The following is a 10,616-nucleotide window of genomic DNA, read 5'->3' as shown; positions in this document are numbered from 1 at the left end:
AGTGCATAGCTACATGGAGTAGCTTGGAGGACTCTGTGAAGCCCTCGTCCCCAAAGGCCGCATCAAATTGCTGGATGAAGGCCAACACTTTGTCGGTAGCACCAAAGGTGCCATCGTAGGTGAGAAAAGAGATACTCTTTCCTCCCTCCTTGAACTTCTTTAGCTTTTGTGACCTTCGCCATGCAGGAAATGATTTGCGATGTCCTCCCCTCCTGTATTCTCTAAGAGAATAGCCATAACTTTCATCGGAAGAGGAGGAAGGTGAAGAAGAAGGAGAAGAGGGTGACCTCTTCCTAGCCCTTTTCTTCCTTTGTTTCCTCTCTTGCCTTTCAGAGTGATGAGGAGAAGGACTATAGGTTGCTCTTTTCCTCTTGGGAGGAGTAGGCGATCGTCTCGACCGCCGTCTTCGTGGAGCCACATCTTCAGAAGAACTTAGACTGTCATTGCTTTCTTTCTCTTTGGATTCCTCCTCTCGAATGGGAGAGAGTCTTCTTTTGGGGGTCTCTTCAAGAGGCCTCCTAAGCTCTCTCTCCTCTGGGAGAGGAAGGGAAATTCCATAAGCACGAAGTTGTTGACTAACTTCGGCTTGCAAAACAGGGTTTCCCATAGCTTGTTGCAACCTAGTGACGAGATAATTCACAAACATGGGAACATCATCATTAGCACCTCCATGTGCAAAATCAAAGCTATCAATGTTCATTCTACTCTCTTGATTATTGTCAGCCATGTTAACAAAATTTATGTTTATACTTAGTGTATGCTTTGGCAATACAAAACCTTAGTTGCCACTCCTCTTAGCCTTTGAAAATTGGCTCTTAAGTATCTACACCCACAGCTCAAAGTGGTTAATTATAGAGAGTAGAGGAGTAGGTCTAACATACCAGAGTTGCCAAGGGCTAGCTCCTTTCGGACTTCTTATGGCTCAATAATGGTAAAGCCGTAGGAAGGTCTAAAATGATTCAATTATTAAGTCCAAAGCTCCCGAGGTGTGCACCATCCCCCACATAGTGGGCTTAACAAAACCGATATTAGATCCCAGTTCCACTTACTCTATTATAATTAACAACATCAAACATTTATAGGCTACTTCAGGACCTCTCTTCTTAAGCAAGAAAAGAGAAACCAAATGCTCTGATACCAATGTAATGGAATTTGCCTATTCAATTTGAGAGTAGCGGAATTTAATGAGAGTACTTTCAAGAAATGATTCTGTGAGCATAGCGGGTTGACATAATTGAAGATAGCAACATAATCATAGCAATTAGTTAACTTGGCATAGACAATACTTTTGCAAGAGAGAGAATTTAGAGAACATGACAACAGTTGAGGACCGGATTTATGTGGAGCCGGTCCCCCCTCCAATAGGCATTTGTATTATGATTTCTCCCATAAAGAGAGACTTGTTACAATACATTCTTTGTGTTCCTTGTGACCTAGGTGAAGCAATGAAGATGGAAAGCTTCATGCATCACCATCATAGCATAACCTAAACTTGAAGAAAGCTTTAACTATACCAAGCCTCAGTCCCAAGACCTCAAACAACTTCGAAGGTGGAGAGAGCTAGCAGGGAATGAGGGTAGGGAAGAGGAAGAAGAAACATTTCATACGAGAAAGAGCTAGTTCCTCACTTATCATAACTCTTGTGCTAGCATACATAATAGCATAGTAATGAAGAAGAAATAGATGGCAAGCTCAAGCATTGAAGCATGGCTCTTGGATGGATTTGCACTCCATAGCCAAGAGTGTTGGTGTAGGCTCTCAACCTCTACTTGCTTGAAGAAGGAGAGGGAGCTCTTGCACTTTGCATAGTACACCATGAGAGTGTTTGTGACTGTGTGTGGGTGAGTATACCCCCTAAGCACCCCCCTAGCTTGCTTGGGTCGACCCCCCCCTTGTAGCTCATGCTTGAAGCTCATTGGACCCCTCCACGCCTAGCCAATCACAAGCAGGAGCCATTACAAGCAACATGGGTAGCCTTGGGACAAGTGTCCCCCTTTCCCCTTTGAGAGAGAGGACTTGATAAATGTAAAATCAATTAATTAAATATCCTAAATTATCATTGGACCCCTTGGGTGGCCAACCAATAGGCTTCAGACACACCATGAGGGCAACATGGGGAGGAACTTGACAAGTGTCCTTGCTGCCTCTTCAAGTTGGGGCTTCCCTTGTGTGTGTGTGTGTGTGTGTGTGTGTGTGTGTGTGTGTGTGTGTGTGTGTGTGTGTGTGTGTGTGTGTTCTCTCTCATCCCCCCCCCCCCCCCCCCTCCCTCTTGTAGGCTCGCCCCCCTCCTTGTAGGGATACTTTTGACTTTGGATGAGCAAGCCCCTTAGTCATCAAGCATGACTAAGCACTTGAAGTAGGGGGTGTTCCCACAAGCATCTCAGGCAAGCTTCTCAAGGCACCTCAAGCACCTTAATCATGCACCAAGTCAAGCACCTCAAGCATGGAGCCAGTCAAGCACCTCAAGCATCTTAATCAAGCACCTCAAGCATGACAAGCACCTCAAGCAGGACAAGCACCTCAAGCACGACAAGCACCTTGAGCTTGGGCTGGGTTCCCACCTCAAGATCAGCCCTAGCTTACCTAAGGTCAAAGGACTTTTACACACATTATTGGAGGTCTTCAATGAAGCTAACCCTAAGGTCTTATGCTCCATTGGTTAGCCTTTCTCTTGATAAACCATCTCCCATTTGGGCCCCTTTACTATTGGCCCCGTGTTGAGATAGATCTATAAGCACATATCTATATCTGAACACTTGTTCCCATTTATTCTCCCAAATTAAGTGATCAATTTAATATGAGAAAATCATTTGGGTTGGTTAGATATTAGATTTTATGACAGGTGCTTTTTGCATGTTGTTCATCATGTCATTTATCATTTTGAGCATATCTTCTATGGCTGAAAGCGGTGCTACATCAGCCGTTCCTACTTGTGCTCGTTTAGTAGATGTTGTTTTCTCACTTTGGTTATCCTTAGGGACATCTTCTTCGTTGAAAATATCACAATTGTCTCCTAAGTCAATAGCATCTGACACACACTCTTCTAGGGTTGTATGCTTCTTGCTATAGAGTATAGCATGAAGTTCTTTGTTTACCAGTACCTCTTTAAAAAAAGATACGAGTCGTTCTTCTGCAGGTATCTCTAGCCCTGGACATCTGGCAATGTATTGTTTCATTCGAGTTGCACAATCCCTAATAGACTCACCAATGTTTCTATTTAAGTTGTAGATTTGAGCTACCGTATCATGTTTGATCCCCGTTTTAGAACAAGCAGCTACAAATCCTTGAGCTAATGTGTTTACGTCCATGATTGACCTTGGTGGAATGTTTTGTAATCATGTCAATGCTTTTCCTTCTAATGTCATTCCAAACACCTCGAATTGAGTATGGAAATCGAATATACGTTTTTCTCTTAGCACTTGCTTAAAGCTTGCTAAGTGGTCGTATGGATCCCCTGATACACTGTATTTTCTAACCCATTCTTGAAAATCAGCTTGTCTAACGCGTCTGTTTGGTTCAACTCCTGGTCTCCTGGCAATTGGTCATGTTTCGAGTCCTTCAAACCAGTCTGTTGAAATAGTAACTCATGTAGCCCTGGACTGGCCTTAGTGTCACCCAATTTTCTTTGTGATGAGGTGGTTTTTGGTTTCTTAACATTACTCTCAGATGATCTCTCACAGTGTTCATCTCTTGGAATTGTTTCTGGTCCTTGTCCCAATATCCAATCCCTTATGGAATACCCTTGGTATTTGGTTTGTTCGACCTCCTCAGGAGTCATCATAACAAAGTTGTAGTTATAACAATCCCTAAACAGGTAGGTTGGTAGGTCTATTGATCCCTTATCTTTGATCTTGAAGATATAGATGATCTTCATGGATGTTAATTGTCATGATTTAGCATGTAAAGTCCACAGAAGATCTTTTACGTTTCTGTCCTCCCAACAATAGACTCCAATCCTAGGATTATCTGTACTAAGCCGTTTCAAAGGCTTCACATCTTCTTGATCGTATCCCTCAAATTTTAAAGTTGGTGGTCCTTCTTTTGCTGACATATTTGGGATTATGGTGTTTACTTCTAACCCCCATTTGTCTATCATGTCAGCTTTGTGCCTTTCCAAAAGTTGTTTGTACACATGCAATGAGTCAATGATATGTACCTTGGTCAAATCTAAGTTGAAAGTTAATAATCACAATTATTAACTTCGGGCTTGAAATGAACCAATTTTTGCACTTTTTTCAAGGACAGCCTCTATATGATCTATTTTAAGCCTATGAATCAAGTCAAAACTTAATTTGGCCTAAAATCAAGAAAAAGTAAATAATCTGGGTTTTGGCCAATTCTTAAAATTTTTACCTCGAAGTGTACTTGAGCTTACCCACTGGTTCAAACAACTTTTAAGCTTACTCTCCAACCGAACTGCGTGGTTTGGAGTCTTTTCATGCTATTTCTAGCCGTAGACCTGAAATTTTGCAACTTCCAATAACAACTCACAATGATTCTTTTAGAGAGAGCAATGTTCTGAAATCCACCTCGGATCCTACTTACCCTACTCCTAGATTCTCATGCAATGGGGTTGTAAAAGGTGTTCACACACACTCGTTTTCTTGTCTTTTATGGTTTTTTGAGCATTGATTTTAAGACTTGTCTCGTCTATCAATCATCCTCAAAATCCTAATATATTTCTACAATCCTACAATCCTAAAGGCACTCGACAAGTACGAGTACTTCCAAGCTACCTCTACACAGCAAAAGACGACAATCTTAGGCTATACAGTTTTTAAAAGAAAGTTTTGAACTCTAGGCGATCCTAGAGGAAGTTAAAGGATAACTTCACAAGATGCTCGTGTTTTTTCCTCGTTTAGGTCTCTTCGATCCCCGACAACGGCGCCGAATGTGGGACACGTGTCTAGCCTCACTATCCTATCTTATTACAGTATTAGCAAGAACCACGACTAGTGCATAGAGGCTACAAGAGGTTGTCAATCTTTCGAAAAACAACTAACAACTCGCATATAACTCATGCTACACTCAATTGACAGAAATCACTAAAAAGCCAATCGCTCATCGGCAAACAAATCACATCCGTTGCAGCATCAAACAACATCCAAACGTAACGAAACTTCTAGGACATGTTTATAAGACCTAAGCACACATGCTTATGGTCTTTAATCCCACTTTAGGTTGAGTACCAAAATCGTGATTATTTACAACAATGGATTTTTGACGTAGTCGTTTATAAGACCTAAGAACACATGCTTATGGTCTTTAATCCCACTTTAGGTCGAGTACCAAAATCGCCATTATTAACAACAATGGAGTTTTGATGTAGTCGTTTTTGACCCAGAATGCATCTAATGATGTCCCAATACCCCGCCTATGCTTAGTTTTTTATTTTGAAGTGTAAATTCCTAGTTATGATGAAATTAGGCCGCCGCCAAAATCTACGAATTACTGTGATGTGCTTACGTCAATGCGTAGAGCTCTTACCTGTGGTTGCAATGCAACAAACCCGACTGCAATGTGACAACCGGGGAGGGAGTAGGAAGCGCGAGAAGGAGAGAAGTGAGCGTCGTTAGCTCACGCTGTGTATTTCATTATCCAAAACTTAATAGTAACTTACAAAAATTGGCTTGTATACCTTATCCAAGGTTTTTGGTGGTCAAAACTAATAATTTGGGAGTTCTACCAAAGATTGGTAATGACAAGTTGATACAATCTGGAAGCTTGTAGCCCCGGCTCATCAATTACAAGGTTTATCCAAAAATTAGGAGTTACAATATTCCCAATTTATCAAAATAATAATTGTTTTTACAATGAGAACTCCAAAAAATGGTATCTGTGGTATCTGCGTTAGCTTGCTGCTAACACATGCGTTCAACCCAGGGGTTGTTTGGATGTTATACTCCACAGCAACTAGCGTCCTATCGTCTTTCACAGCAACTAGCATCCTATCGTCTTTCATAGCAGACCACACCGTGGGGGAGTCAAGTAGGGACTCTATACATCCAAAGCCTTGCATGGACAACACCTCCTTCTATTGAATCTTCTTATCGACCCATCCCCCTTCCATTGCAGGGACCCATACCATTCCATTCAACTCCTGCTTCACCTGAGCCTCGTCGATAGTTCACAAGTGGTCGACAAACGTCTTCTAGCAGCACATGATGATGTTTGTCTTAGGGTAGCGAGTGTTGTGATAGGCAGAGCGATGAGGGTTGTTGTTGGGATGCATGTTTTGGTGGCTGAGGTGGGGGGAGGAGTCACTTGTTTTGGAGCGTGCTGCTCCAACCGCAAAGGACAAGGACACTGATGCGCTTGTGCCAAATATGCATGAGTGCTACTACAAGTGCAAGTATAGTGGTGAGGTTGATTTTGGCACTATGCAGGGCATAGAATTTTGGCACTACCTACAGATTCTTATGCACTCGACGTATAAGAATTATTTTATTAAATTCAAAGACCAGCTACCTAATCTTGCACGCTATGTCGAGGAAGCATTGCATGCATGCTAAATTTTTGAATGCCTCCAATGAGCGCTTCTTAACATAATGGTTAAAGGGGTATACCAAAAAAATATTTAAAGGACTATATCAATGGAAAGTGATCTTGACTATAGGAAAAGGAGCATGTATGGTGTTTGTATCTTCACTTGGAGAAAGTTTGTAAAAAAATATTTTAAAAATAGTTTCAACTATTTTTAAATGGAGCTAGAAATGCTACCGCCCCATACATCAATCCCATAAAGAAATGCAAGATTGACCAAGGTGTCAAAGAGCTAAGCTATCGCTTGAGAGTCTAATGTTCTACATTTCCTTGATCACACATATGCATAGTAGACTTTCTTCCCAATGCACATTCACGGTATTTGTAGTTGGTCGAAAACTCAAGGCCAAGTCATTCTACCACTTCAAGTGGTTCTTTATTATGATACACAATGCATGGTTTGGCCTTGTTTAGAGTTTTCACAAGCATAACCTTTGTATGAAACCTCTATGTTGGCAAAAGATTTTGCAGACAATCGTGAGCTTTTGTGCATCTGATCATAAACCACAATCTATTGCACATAGTGAAAGCATGATTCGTTAACCTTCTTGGTGCATATACTAGAGAACCATGTCAATAGGGAGTTAGTGAAATTGGGCACCCTTGCTTAACATTAGAATTTCTCTAGAAAATCTCTTAGATTTTTTGTCCCAAATGTACTTGACATATCACTTTTTCAAATATATATATAAAATTCAATGCATGTATTCAGATGATACCCGGAGCTTCTTCTAGTGTCGTGCAGCTCCGCTTCCATGATGGGAAAAATAGCAATGGGATGCATATAAAGTTTATTTGAAGCCTTTATGATTATCCAGAAGTAATAATGGCTTGATAACAAGCACATTAAATGCTAAATGTATGCCATTTGTGGCTTTAAAGGGCCAAAAGTTGTCTTGATGATGCTAAAAAAGAGTATGATTGAAGTGATCACAAATGAGATTTTATAGACTAGAAGTGCAGTACTTGAGGTGCTCTACTAGCTTGTCTTTATGGCTTGTCAATTGGAGCTACGGTGAAGAAGTTATACCAGTTTGAAGTTTGAGCAGTTTGAAGATCTGTACCGGATTGGGAAGTTGCAAATGAAGGGTCAATGGTGAATTAAGTGCATGGACCTGAAGTGCTCACTTTGTGAGGCGCGTCAGTCTTTTCAACTCGGCAATCAGAGCTTTGGTTGCCAAGATATTAGCAATTTAAGTTTCATCGGCGGGGCTGGTTCTGTACCACTTTGGTGGCTAGGTCAGAATTCCATCTGGGAGTTTTTGGGCTTCAACCATGGAATTTTGGGGAAAGATGCCGCACTTGGTAATTCTTGAGTTGAGTTGCATGCCAGATGGCTAATGGAGACATATGCTTTGGAAGTTATGTATGTCAAATGCAATGTGCGAACGAAAGCACATAAAGTTCCTAATGAGCTTTCATCAAAATTGTCGTCTCTTGGAGCATTGTTGATTACAGGATATGCCCATTACATATGTGGCAAGGTTTTTGTGGATAATTTTAGCCGAATGCAAAGGGAAGGCCATACGTTAAATGCGATCACCTATACTTGCATCTTGAAGGCAAGCGGCACTATTCAAGAAATTAAAAGGGGCACTAAAATTCACGATGATATTGTTAGTCAAGCGTTGCTTTGGCTGGTATGTCACACTGAGAAATTCCTTGGTCGATGTGCATGCCAAATGTGGTTCCCTGCTTGATGTATAAGCCCAATGTGGTGTTTAAAAAGAGAGAGCCGTCCACTATAAAGAAATGGCCAATGGCCACCCAAGAGAGCTGCCCACTATGAATTAAGGCTTACAATGGGGACAAAGGGGAAATAACAAAAGAAAAAAGGCGGAGGCAATGAGCTAGGAGTAATGGAGAAGATTGGAAGGCTTGTGGAAGTCAAGGCAGGCGTTGAATGGGGCCGAGCAAGAAGCGGAGATGTCTCAGCAAGCCAGGGGGCCCATTTTGGTTCGTCGATAAAATCCGCCATGCCACATCAACACGGACCATTCCCACAATGACGGCGCCATCATTGTTAAAGAGGGAGGCTATTTTAAGGGTGCGTAGTACATGAAGAAAGGATGAACGTGAAGAGCAAGGAGGGGATGAGGGAAGAAGGGGAAAAGAAAAGGAAGGACAAGCATGACAAAGGGTTGAGCAAGAAGAATCGGGCATGAAGGGAGTGGGATCTCTCTCTCCCTATCCTGGGGTGCTTGAAGGCTATTATCTTTTGACTATATCCTCTCTCTCAGCATGCAGGAAGCTTTTCTCGCTCTCTTGACCTTGAAGAAGAGGAAGCTTCTCTCTCTCAACCTCAACCTTGACTAGGTATGCAAGGGAAAAGTAAGCCCGTGGGGGTTTTTTTTTTTTGAGAGAAGAAAGAAGGGGAGCGTACAAAGAAGAAGAAGTGGAGCAGTAAAGGAGAGGAAGATGGGCTCTTGAATTTTCTTACCTGGCAAATCTCGTAGCACATAATCAACGTCATACATGAACATAGAGAGAAAGGGAGAGAGATAGAGTGAGAGGGCACATGCAAGCGCACCTTCTAGAGCGAAGTGCTATGATGGCACGACGTGAGAGGAGAGGAGAGGAGAGAAGACAACGCAAACACTGGGTGCAATCTTCCCCCATGCAAGAGTGACCATTTTACTCTTACACATATTTACTTTATAGATTTCTTGAATGGTCAAAGTGAGTACAAATTGGCCGGCCGGTCATAAATGGCCAAAGCTCATAAAGAGCACTTGAATAATAAAATGTACATAAACTGTATATCCTTTCACATAGTCCAATAACTGCTGCTAATGCATTTGCCACCTGTCAGCTACAATAAATAGATAATTATCAATTCCATTACATACCTCTCCGTTAGAAAGCAACTATCCTCAGTTGCAAAGATAAAAATCTGCAAACAATACTTGTCAAAAACAGTGAGTAGTATGTTGTGTCAAAAATATCGCATAGTAAAAGAAAAAATTATGAAACTAAACAACATTGCTTATGCCTGTCCTCATCCACATACGACCTATTCTAGTGTCCCATACCACTAGAATAAGCAGCATGTGTCATACCTTGATGAATCAGGATATCATTGGTCACACTCATCATCAATCTCATAAATCTCAAGTCCAATTTGATAAACACTGTCGCGACAGGAAAATATCATATACCAATTTCAAATCCAAATCCAAATCACTATCATTATATACCCGGGTTAACAAAATCATACCAGTGCTACAAACGGAGGCGCGGTGTCCCTGCAAAATACCAAAAAACAACATATTGCAATCCATGAAATGCAAAAATCTACTTACCTGGCAAACCTCGTAGCACATAATCAACGTCATATGCAAAGATAGAGAGACAGAGAGCGAGATAGAGCGAGAGGGCACGTGCAGGCACAGCGTGAGAGAAGAGAGGAGAGCAGAGAAGAACAACGCAAACACTGGGTGCAATCTCCCACGTGCAAGAGTGACCATTTTACTCTTGCACGTATTTACTTTATAGATTTCTTCAATGGTCAAAGTGAGTACAAACTGACCGGCCGGTCATAAATGGCCAAAGCTCATAAAGAGCACTTGAATAATCAAATGCACATAAATTGTATATCCTTTTGCATAGTCCAATAACAGCTGATGCATTTGCCGCCTGTCAGCTGCAATAAATAGATAATTATCAATTTCATATTACAAATAGTCCGCTTTTGGGTAATCAAGCTTCAAAATATCGTTCAAGCTATCAGATTCAAGTGTTTAAGCTTCATCTACATTGATTGTCTCAGATGTTCTCTCTCTCACACACACACCTCCCATAGCCAGGGGCCCCGCACCTTCCCAGCTCATGTTTTGAACCCATATCCCACGACATTATCTGGTGAACTCGACGCAAAACGAGCCGAGGTGGGAGGTGAAGATGGAGATACCAAAACAATTGATGCGATTTATTGAAAATTTCAATTCAAAAGGATTTGATGGAAACCGAGCAGTTGCAGATTTGTTAAAAATGTTGCAATTAGTTCAAGGATGTTTGCTCGAAGTGAAAGCCATGAAGATGAAAAAGCAAATTGATGCTACGGGGGAGATGGT

This window comes from Adiantum capillus-veneris, chromosome 16 (genome assembly GCF_014529385.1).
Source record: "Adiantum capillus-veneris isolate H3 chromosome 16, ASM1452938v2, whole genome shotgun sequence".
Taxonomy (NCBI): Eukaryota; Viridiplantae; Streptophyta; class Polypodiopsida; order Polypodiales; family Pteridaceae; genus Adiantum; species Adiantum capillus-veneris.
This window is presented reverse-complemented; position numbering follows the sequence as displayed.